Here is a 10,154-nt window from a genome sequence, read left to right as displayed (position 1 = left end):
TATTGAAATGTTTGTAAAACGCAGCCTACGAGGTCTCCCTCCAGAGATTCACAATTGAAGAGGTCCTGCACAAGCTCAAGAGGTTGAGCTTGTGAGAGCCTCAAGGTGTCGCTTGTTATGCTAATGAGGTGACTTTTGGAAGCACCTGAGGATGGGGGCTAGTTGCCACGGAGCCAACCCTGTGATTGGAGGGTTGCACCTTTGAGTCCCACCCCCGCATCCAGTGGAGAGGGGCTGATGACCAATGATGTAATCACTTATGCCTACGTAAGGAAGCCTCCGTAAAAAATCAAAAGGATGGGGTTCTGAGAGCCTCTGGGTTGGTGAACACATGGAGCTGCCGGAACAGTGGTGCCTGGGGAGAACATGGAACCTCCCAGCCCCTTCCCACTGCCCTGCCCTATGCATCTCTTCCGTCTGGCTGTTCCTGAGTTACATCCTCTCGTAATAAACTGGTGATCCGGTAAGTAAAATGTTTCTCTGAGTTCTGTGAGCTGCTCTAGCAAAGTACTCGAACCTGAGAAGTTTGTAGCAACCTCTGATGTATAGCCAGTTGGTCAGAAGCATAGACGGTAACCTGGACTTGTGCCTGGAGTCTGAGTGGGGGGCCGGGGTGGTCTCCTAGGACTGAGCCCCTCACCTGTGGGATCTGATGCTGTCTGGGTAGGCACTGTGGGAATGGAGCTGAATTGTAGGACACCCAGCTGGTGTCCCGAGAATCGCTTGTTGGTGTGGGATCCCCTCCCCACATTGGATTTGGTACTAGAACCCATTCAGTCCCATAACATCTGTTAAAATTCTACCAAGAGAATATTCTGAGAAATATACTAACACTTTGGGGAAACCCTGGCCTATGGAATCAATCTGGAATTCCTTACTCTGGTTTCCAAGGTTTTTGACCACTTGGCTGCAAGCTTCATTTCCTCCCATGCCTCTATATATACAGTCAGCCAGGGGATTGGTTCCAGGACCCCCGCGGATACCCGAATCCTCGGATGCTCAAGTCCCTTATATAAAATGGCCTAGTATTTGCATATAACTCACCTAATACAATTAATACCTAATACAATGTAAATGCAATGTAAATAGTTGCCAGGCATGGGGCAAATTGAAGTTTTGCTTTTTGGAACTTTCTGGAATTTTTTTTTCCCGAATGTTTTCTACTGGTGGTTAGAGGAACTGCGTATCCAGAGCCCCTGGAGCTTGTCCTGCCTCTGCAGTTGTGCTGGGTTGATGTCCTGCCTCCTCATCTACCCCCTACAAGCAGTAACCATGTGCTAGGTACTTTTAGTCCCCTTTCCTGGTGCAGGGCCCTCTGAGGTAGGGGCCTGGTAAATAGCTGTCGGTTTGCTGAGTGTCTTTTGGGATTTGTGGGTTCGGTTTCTTCTCAGCTGGTGCCTCCCCACCTCCGGGACAGCCTGTTTGTGCGGCTCGGGGTCACCCTGGAGGGCGGAGTGCCGGTCAGGGCTGCTGAGTGGCTTACATGACTGTCTAGGACAACCATGGAAGGGACGGAGGGGAGGTCCGGGAGGAACACAGCCGCTGAGAGGGTCTTAGGAGGGAGTGACCGGCTGAGTATGTGGCCCAAGGAGGTGAGAGTTCTGGGGTCAGTCCCTGCCCTCTAGGGGCCTCAATCCAGCAGCCAAAAAAGAGGGGGCTAAGTCTGAACTCTTCCCCACGCTTGCCCCGCCTCCACCGGTCACTGGGGAACTGGCACTTCCAGTTGCTTCTGTAATGCCTTCCCGTTCTCTCCGATGAGAATGCAAGGGGCAGTGATGCTATCACAGGGAAAGCTTTGAATCTGCTCTGACTCATTAAGGGAGCGAATTCACATTGTTATCCGTAGTCACAAGTTACTGGTCACCCATGTCGTGCTCTGAGGTTGGGGCCTTGCCATACTGCCCAGGTCTCCTAGGACTGTGGCTTCCAAACTTTCGTGTGCGTCTGGTTGGCCTGCAGGCCGTGTTCAAACACACCGGGCCTCACCCAGGAGCTGCTAGGTCAGCAGGTCCGGGGCGGGGCTGGAGGTTTTGCATCTCTAACAAGTTTTCCAGGTGATGGTGATGGTGCCGGTCTGGGGAATCACACTCTGAGAACCATTGATTTGGGCATCACGCCCTTCCGGCTTCCCCAGCCCTGCCACCTGCAGCAAATGTGTCCCCACCGAAGTGAGGGGTTTTCAGTGGCTTTCATCATGCTGGGGATAGTCTGACCACCATTTCAGTCTGTCTCCTCTAATTCTTTTGGTGGACGGATGGACAGTGGAGTGGGGGAGGAAACTAGGGATAAAAAGATAGCCGAGCTCAGTAAATGGTAGAGCCAGTATTTAAACCGTGGTCATTCTGATTACAAAACTCCCTCTGTTAACCACTTTGCTATGTGCTTTTGGAAACCTTTTAACAAAGAACCTGTTGTCAGGTTAAGACACTAGCTACTTCCCCGGCTCTTTCTGACAGTGTGTTGGGGATATTTCAAACGAGATGATTCAATTAAAACACTTAAAACAAGGCCTGACATAGAACAAACATCCAAGACATGTACACAGAAGTACATCCTGTAGCAGAGATTAGAAGCATAGGCTCTAGATGAGAATGCCTGCGTTTGAATCCTGGCTCTGCCACTTATTAGCTCTTTGGGCAAGTTAGTTAAGCTCTCTGTAACCCAGTCTCCTCATCTGTAAAATGGGGAGGAGAATAGTGGTACTTCCAGACTTAGAACGGAGATCAACTGAATTCTTATCTGTAAAATACTTAGGACGGTGTTATCATTTCTGGTTCAATGCTTTTGTGCAAACTAAAGTATAAAGGGCATGGTAAAGGCAACTCAGATAGGCCTGGCCTTTCGATGGGGTTATTCTGAACACTTTACTGAATGTCTAGATGAATGTGAGCTGGTGTCACACTCCCTGGACTCAAGTCTTGGCTAAAAACAACTCCTTAGTGAACTGGAACAAACTGCCTCACTTTTTTCATCTGTTCAATGGGGATAACCCTAGTAGTTACTTCACAGGATGGCTTTGTGGACTATATGAGTTAAACTGGACTTTAAAGCATTAGAACAGTGCCTGGCCTGTACTATGTGTCCAATACGTGTTGGCTGGTATTCACAGAGAGTGGGCAGTACCTGTGGGCCTGACAGCCTTCAATCTGTTTTCCAAAGCACGTCTCCGGTTAGGTCCCTGTCACCTTGCACAGAGGGATAAGCATGTGAGTGAAGACTGTCGTGGCCTTGCTGCCTGTGTCTTGGTTTCATTTGTTACAGGAACCTACCCGTTTTCTTTTTCTTAGGTAGCCTTTCTCCCCAAATCCCAAAGGCCCTGGCGGAATTGTTTTTTGAACTGATGTGTCAAATGCACTTAGACCTCAGATGGGTTTTGTATCTTGCAGCTAATACATTTTTTATAAATCATCAGCTCTGGTTTCCTTTCAAGCTGCAGAGAGGATATCCTTTTCCTGTTAAGCTGCAGAATGATTTTTCCCACCTTCAAAGTAAAGCATTAACTTCCAGAGCCCTGTAAATCAATTCAAACGTACATATTATTAGAGTAACAAGCTGAAGTTTTTGGAGCTTATATGATACTTTGGAAGCCTGTATTACAAGACTTTACATCGATATTTCAGGTATTCCTAACAGTATCCAAGCAGTGAGCATGACATACAAATACAAAGACCACTGAGCCTTTTCTTCCTTTACCTTTATTTTTTTCATTTTAGAAAATGATAAATGTTCATTTTAGAAAACTTACACAAATAATTTTTTTAGATCACATATTATTCTACCACCCAGAGCTAACAACTATTAACAACTTCTATTCTTTTTTTCTGTGCATGTGTATAAATATTTTTTTAAAGAATGTGATCAGGCCAATGGGTGACACATCGTCTATAACTTTTTAAAGGCGTAGGAGGTTGTTGATGTCGGTATAGTTTTGGACATGCTGCAATTTGTCTGTAGTTACACACAATGACCATTAAACTAACTTTATAAAAATAAATGAGTTTCTGAAATTAAAAAAGTATGATCAGGCTGAACATTGCTATTTAATAGTAAATATATTGTGAACATTTCTCCATGCTATAAACATTTTTTTACATTACTAAAATGTTTAAAAAATAACTTCCCTTTTCATTGCAAAAGCAACACATGTTCATTACAGGAAAATTAATTGAGGTAAAAAACAGGAAGAAAAATTTAAAGTACCCATAATCTCACCATTCACAGGTAGCTATCAATAGTTGGGTGCATGTCCTCTTAGACTTTTTTTTTGAGTTCAGTTATTAAAAAAACCAAAAGATCCTAAAGTACCTATTGTTCTGTGACCTGCCTTTTTCAATCAATTGACTGTTGATCTCTGTGTACACCACTGAAAATGGCTGTGCGGTATTCTTTTTTTTTTTTTTTTTTCTTGAAGTATAGTTGTGTTAATTTCTGCTGTACAGCAAAGTGATTCAGTTATACACACATATATATATGCATTCTTTTTCATATTCTTTCCATTATGGTTTATCACAGGATATTGAATATAGTTCCTTGTGCTATACAGTACGACTTGTTGTTCATCCATTCTACATATAATAGTTTGCATCTGCTAATCCCAAACTCCCAATCCATCCCTTCCCCACCTCTCTCCCCCTTGGCAACCACAAGTCTGTTCTCTATGTCCATGATTCTGTTTCTGTTTTGTAAATAAGTTCATTTGTATCATATTTTAGATTCCACATATAAATGATATCATATGGTATTGTCTTTCTCTTTCTGACTGACTTGGTATGATAATCTCTAGGTCCATCCATGTTGCTGCAAATGGCATTATTTCATTCTTTTTTATGACTGAGTAGTATTCCATTGTATATATTACCACATCTTCTTTACCCATTCATCTGCCGATGGACGTTTAGGTTGTTTCCATGTCTTGGCTCTTGTGAATAGTGCTGCTATGAACATAGGGGTGCATGTATCTTTTTGAGGTATAGTTTTGTCTGGATATATGCCCAGGAGTGCGATTGCTGGATTATATGGCAACTCTATTTTTAGTTTTTTGAGGAACCTCCATACTGTTTCCCATAGTGGCTGCACCAATTTACATTCCCACCAACCATATAGGAGGGTTCCCTTTTCTCCACACCTTCTCCAGCATTTGTTATTTGTAAATTCTTTAATGATGGCCATTCTGACTGGTGTAAGGTGGTACCTCATTGTAGTTTTGATTTGCATTTCTCTAATAATTAACGGAGTCGAGCATCTTTTCATGTGCGTGTTGGCCAACTGTATGTCTTTGGAGAAATGTCTATTTAGGTCTTCTGCCCATTTTTCAATTGGGTTGTTTTCTTGTTGTTGAGTTGTATTTTGGAAATTAAGCCCTTGTTTGTCGCATCATTTGCAAATATTTTCTCCCATTTTGTAGGTTGTCTTTTCATTTTGTTTATGGTTCCTTTTGCTGTGCAAAAACTTGTAAGTTTGATTAGGTCCCATTTGTTTATTTTCGCCTCTATTTCTACTGCCTTGGGAGACTGACCTAAGAAAACATTGGTATGATTTATGTCAGAGAATGTTTTGCCTGTGTTCTCTTCTAGGAGTTCTATGGTGTTGTGTCTTATATTTAAGTCTTTAATTCAGAAAATGGCTGTACAGTATTCTGATTTAAGGATGTATTATAGTTTAAACTATTGTTGACATGTAAATCATTTTAATTTTTAAAAATATTAAACAATGTGGTGATGAACACCCTGTAGCTTGATCTTTGGGCAAATCTTTATTTCTTCCAGATAAATTCCATCTGGGTCAAAAGTTTTAAACAAATTTGATATTTATTGGCAAACTGCCCTCAGAAATATTGTACCAGTTAATGTGCCTATTAGTAGTAACTAACAGTTCCCTTCATCATAAAAAAACACTGGTGCTACCTTTCTTTCAATATTTTCCAACTGAATAACCAAAATTTTCTTACTACTGTTTTAATTTGCATTTCTTGGTTTAATTTTAGCATTTTAATGTTTATTGGACATTTGATTTATAAGAGTTGGATATATGATAGGTATCTTCTTTCTTAAAAGATTTATCCTGCAAATGTTTTTCTCATTTTGTCACTTGCTGTTTATCTTTGTAAAACTTTTGAAGTATGATTTAAAATTTTTAATCAATTTTTACTTGATCATTTCTTCCTATGGCATCATGTTTGAGAAATCCTTTCTCTCCTCAAGCTTATATAAATATTAATTACAAATTTTCTAGTATTTTTATATAATTTATGTAATATATAAAATTTGTATATTAGATAATATAAAAATTTATATAATACATAATTTATATAATTATTTTATTATTTTATTATTTTCTAGTATTTTTATTATTTATTATTTAAATCCTTGAAATATCTGGAATTAATTGTCACACAGAGAGTAAGAGGGTCCAACTTAACTATAATTTTTTAACAGCTTTATTGAGCTATAATTCACACACTATAAAACTTGCCCTTTTAAGTTATACAAGTCAGTGGTTTTTAATATGTTCAGAGTTGCACAACCATCACCACTATCTGATTTTAGACCATAGTCATCATTCCAAAGGGAAACCCTGCACCCATTAGCGGTCACTTCCCATTACTGCTCCCCATCCTGGCCCTAGGCAACCGCTAATTACTTTCCGTCTCTATGGACTTGCCTAATCTGGACATTTCATATAAATGGAATCATAGTATATGTGGCCTTTTTATCTAGTTTCTTTCACTTAGCATAATGTTCTCAAGGTTCATCCATGTTAGCATGTATCAGTACTTCATTTTCTTTAATTGCCGAATAATATTCTATTGCATGGATATACCACATTTTGTTTATCCATTCATCGGTTGATGGGGACTCAAGTTTCCAATTTTTGGCTACTATGAATAATGCTGCTCTGAACATTTGTGTACAAGTCTTTGTGCGCTCAGATGCTTTCAGTTCTCTTGAACTTCCCCTCCACTCTTATTCCCCCTTCCCATAGTCTTCATTATAGACTTATGCTGGTGAGCCAGCTTTGACCACATGGACGAGGATGTCTCCCAGGGGTGGCAGAACCATAAGGTGGATGTAACTGGGTTTCCAGATGACCACATGGAGTAGAGCTGCCTACCACTGCCCCGGACCACCCACCCACTACTAGGCTGTTATGAGTTGGAGGGAAAAAAAAAATCTGTATTTCATATATACCTAGGACTGTAATTGCGAGGTCATGTTTAACTTTTTGAGGAATTGCTGATCTGTTTTCCAAAGAGCCTGAACCATTTTACATTCCCACCAACAACTGAGGGTTTCAATTTCTCCACGTTCTCACCGACACTTGTTCTTGTTTGTCATTTTGATTATAACCGGCTTTGTAGGTGTAAAGTGATCTTATTGTGGCTTTGATTTGTGTTTTCCTAATGACTAGTGATGTTGAGCATCTTTTCATATGCTTATTGGCCTACTGGCCATTTATATATATTCTATGGAGAAAAGTCTGTTCAAATCTTTTGCCTATTTTTAAGTCGGGTTGTCTTTATTTTTGAGTTGTAAAAGTTCTTTTGTCTATTCTGGATACCAGTTCTTTATACTTTATACAAGATGCGTGATTTGCAAATCTTTTCTCCACTTCTGTGAGTTGTCTTTTCACTTTTTTCATGTCCTTTGAAGGGCAGAAGTTTTAATTTCTATGATGTCCAGTTTGTTCATTTTTCTCTTGTCACCTGTGTTTGGTGTCAAATCTAAGAAGTCATTGCCTGACCCAATAGCATGAAGATTTACTCCTGTGTTTTCTTTTAAGAGTTTTATAGTTGTATAGCTTTTACATTTGGGTCTATGATCCATTCTGAGCTAATTTTGTATATGTCTAAACTTTTCATAAATGCCTAGCTAGTTTTCCTCCACACTTTTTACTGAAGAATTCATCCTTTTCTGAACAGTGAAGATGGCACCAGTGGATCCAACAGCTGATTGTCACTAGTATTCATTCTTCCCCTCCTCCTGATAGTAATAGAATCAAAGTTTTGGGTAGGCACATAGCCATCCAGCTAGAGACTCTCTTTCCTAGTTTCCTTTGGGGCTAGATGTAGCCATCTGACTAAGATTTAGCCAATAGGATATAACCAGAAGTGATGTATGCAGTCCCAAGGTCATGTCTTCATAAGGAAATTGCTCCCCCTCCATCATTATTCCCCCTTTGCATAGTCTTAAATATAGACCTGTGCTGGCGAGCCAGCTTTGACCATGTGGACGTGGATGTCTCCACAGGGGTGACAGAACAGTAAGATGGATGTAACTAGGTTTCTGGATGACCACATGGAGCAGAGCTGCCTACCACCACCCTGGACCACCCACCCACCTCTAGGCTCTTATGAATTGGAGGGAAAAATGTCTGTATTGCATTTGAGCCACTTTATTTTGGGGGGGGCCTCTTTGTTACAGCAGCTGAACATATGTTATGCTAATTATTACAATACCTTTAATATATGCTGTATAGAGACAAGGTTTTCCTTAAATCTCCATTCTGTTTTATGGATCTGTCTATTCTTGTACCAAAACCACAGCTTCAGTTTCTGTGGTTTTATGTTTAAATGGGGGAAGGACGGGAGGGGAGTAAGTCTCCCACAACTTTTAAAGGATTTCTTGACTTTTCTCCTGCATTCAAGCTTTCAAATGAATTCAGACTAATTCTGTGAGCTTCCACCGCCTCCTCCAAAGTCACTGGGTACTTCCCAATCAAAAGTCGTTTCTTGGTCTTTGAGCGTTTGCTCATTTTCTAAAGCTGTATGTTAAAATGCTAGCCTAGGCATGATCCAGGTGCATTTCGGCTCCTGTCTCTTTGGCTGCTGTCTCCAGCATCTGGGAGTCAGGTGGACACTTAAAATCTACCCTGTCGACCATGCCTGTTGAGCCCATCCACCGGGACAAAGGGAAAGACCAGCTGCGGTTATGGCTTCCAGGAAACACCGACATTATGGAGGCGGGCAGGGCAAACACACTTGAACAGTCCATGACACAAACCACAGAAACAAACAAAAATCTTACTGAGTCAAAGCTGCCCACGGCTATAGGTCTGTGTTACAGGGAGTGTCAGTGTCAGTGAGGCAGGAGTGGAGCAAGGTGGCATTGCTTCACACCAGTGAAATATTTCTCCTGAAGACGGTGCAGTGCTGCAGTGTTGATCCCAAGAGGGGCATGAGATTGTTAACTGCGTCTGATTTTTCCCTATCCAGTGGTTAGACATACATCACTTTTGGAGGATGCTTAATTCAGTCACATATAGAGTAAGTGTTATTAATTATAATGTATTCTTTCTCCCTCCATTGCTAGAGGACAGCAGAAAGTAGTTCTTCTACCGGAATGTGCAGCTGGTCCACCACTTCATTGAACCAATTTAGGATGCTCAAATTTCCTTTGTAAGATTGAGTTTTTGCTCCGTATTCACATCCAGGGCCCTCCACGTTTTGCATCTGGGCGGCACCTTGGTGGAGAGTATGCACACCTGGAGTTCAGGAGAGCTGGTTTCTGATCAGCTCTTCTTTTTAACACACTCACAATCAGCTTCATTTTTGGAAGGCGTTTTAAAGGAATTAGCTTAGTTTCAAAGTTTAGGTTTAAAATGTCCTTCAATTTCTCAGCATTAACAGATAAAAATGGCAAAAAAGTAAAACGCAATTAAAAAGGCCCTTAAGTATCGAGTCTGTTTGGAACATCAGTATGTGTAAAGCACAGTGTGCTGTGGATTATCCCACATGGGCTCCATTTCTAGATTGTTCTTCGGCTTTTCCATTATGACTCTTTACATTTAATTTCACTGATAACAAAATGGAAATAAATAATAAACATATATATAATATATATATTTTAGGGGAAATGATCAATAGCATGCTTTGAGAGGTCACAAAATGCAAAAGGAGTTGGTTTGTGTAAATTCAAAGCTTTGCTCTGAATCATTAGAGTTACCAGATTCTCATGGAATGCACCCAGTATCTCTCTGGCAGATTTATGGACACGGTTTCGCCAACATTTCTGAGGAGTGTCGACATAGGGACAAAGCAGGTCCACGTGATCTAAGGCTGCGAGACACGGAAGCGGGAGAGGGTAATGTCCGTCCTAGTCCGCCTCTACTGGGGAGGATGGGGAGTCGGGGCTCCTAAAAACATGTTTTCCCCAAGG

The sequence above is a fragment of the Balaenoptera ricei genome, chromosome 2, assembly GCF_028023285.1.
Source record: "Balaenoptera ricei isolate mBalRic1 chromosome 2, mBalRic1.hap2, whole genome shotgun sequence".
NCBI lineage: Eukaryota > Metazoa > Chordata > Mammalia > Artiodactyla > Balaenopteridae > Balaenoptera > Balaenoptera ricei.
This window is presented reverse-complemented; position numbering follows the sequence as displayed.